Source organism: Mus caroli, unplaced genomic scaffold, assembly GCF_978045245.1.
Source record: "Mus caroli unplaced genomic scaffold, Mus_caroli_1 scaffold_14, whole genome shotgun sequence".
In the NCBI taxonomy this organism is placed as follows: Eukaryota; Metazoa; Chordata; class Mammalia; order Rodentia; family Muridae; genus Mus; species Mus caroli.
In genome coordinates, this window is record NW_028227269.1 from 38,413,248 (window position 1) to 38,415,181 (window position 1,934).

Genomic DNA, 1,934 nt, shown 5'->3' on the forward strand with positions numbered 1-1,934 from the left:
TCTTATAGAACCCAAGACTACCAGCCCAGGGATGGTCCCACCCACAAGGGGCCTTTCCCCCTTGATCACTAATTGAGAAAATGCCTTACAGTTGGATCTCATGGAGGCATTTCCTCAACTGAAGCTCCTTTCTCTGTGATAACTCCAGCTGTGTCAAGTTGACACAAAAATAGCCAGTACAATTGACCCCTTGTCAACTTGACACACAAACACATCACTAGTAAGCCTCAACCCTTACATTCTTATTCATCCCCAAGATCTAAATAACTTTAAAAGTCCCACAGTCTTTACATATTCTTAAAATTTCAATCTCTTTAAAATATCCATCTCTTTTAAAATCCAAAGTCTCTTAACTGTGGGCTCCACTAAAACAGCTTCTTCCTTCGAGAGGGAAAATATCAGGGCACAGTCACAATCAAAGCAAAAATCAATCTCCAACCGTCCAACGTCTGGGATCCAACTCACGATCTTCTGGGCTCCTCCAAGGGCTTGGGTCACTTCTCCAGCCATGCCCTTTGTAGCACACGAGTCGTCCTCTAGGCTCCAGATGCCTGTACTCCACTGCTGCTGCTGCTCTTGGTGGTCATCTCATGGTACTGGAATCTCCAAAACACTGCATGACCCCTTCAGTCCTGGGCCTTCAATTACAACTGGGGCTGCACCTTCACCAATGGCCTTCCATGGCCTCTCACAGGGCCGAGCCTGAGCTGCTGTGTGACCCCTTCATGCCTTCAAAACCAGTACCACCTGGGTGACCCTTACACATTACCAAGTCCCACTGCAGAAGGAGTACAACCTTGCCTATCTCTGGAACACAGCCTCTTTGTGCTTTCAGAAAACACTTCCCAGAAGATGTCACCTCAACGATGCTGGTCTCTTCTTAATCACCGCTAATTTCTTAGCTCCAGCTAACCAGCATCAATAGTCCCAGTAATGCAAAGTTTTTGATTTAGTAGTTCTGGTATCTTGTTAATCACAGCTGATTCTTCAGCCCCAGCTAACCAGAACTACAAAATCTTCACAATAAAAACAGCAATGGCCCTGAAGAGAGTCTTTAATTTTCCCCCTGAAATTTCACAAACCAGGCCTCCATCTTCTGCACTGATCTCAGCATTATCTTCCAAGCTCCTACACAACATCTGACAGAGCTCTTAGCAACGAATGGATATTCAAGCCCAAAGTTCCAAAGTCCTTCCACAGTCCTCCCCCAAACATGGTCAGGTTGTCACAGGAATACCCCACTCTGCTGGTACCAATTTGTCTTAGTCAGGGTTTCTATTCCTGCACAACATCATGACCAAGAAGCAAGTTGGGGAGGAAAGGGTTTATTCGGCTTACACTTCCATGCTGCTGTTCATCACCAAAGGAAGTCAGGACTGGAACTCAGACAGGTCAGGGAGCAGGAGCTGATACAGAGGCCATGGAGGGATGTTCTTTACTGGCTTGCCTCCCCTGGCTTGCTCAGCCTACTCTCTTATAGAACCCAAGACTACCAGCCCAGGGATGGTCCCACCCACAAGGGGCCTTTCCCCCTTGATCACTAATTGAGAAAATGCCTTACAGTTGGATCTCATGGAGGCATTTCCTCAACTGAAGCTCCTTTCTCTGTGATAACTCCAGCTGTGTCAAGTTGACACAAAAATAGCCAGTACACAGAGCTAAGGATTATTAGGTTTTTGTAGAGAGGTGCCAAATAGGTTGTCATAGGCAGCCCATAATCCAAGAGACTAAGTTTAGAAGATATACCAAGGTGAACCATGTACATAGGAAATCATAAGAAGATAGCCCTAACAGCAGTAAGGACGGGTGGGGTTGCCTAGGGCATGTGTGTAGATGAGAAAGAATGAGGCAGGCTAATTAAGTCCTGGGGCATTTCAACCTCTCCATTAGCATTTCCAGAGTGAGTTCACCATAGGAATGTACTGAAACCAATA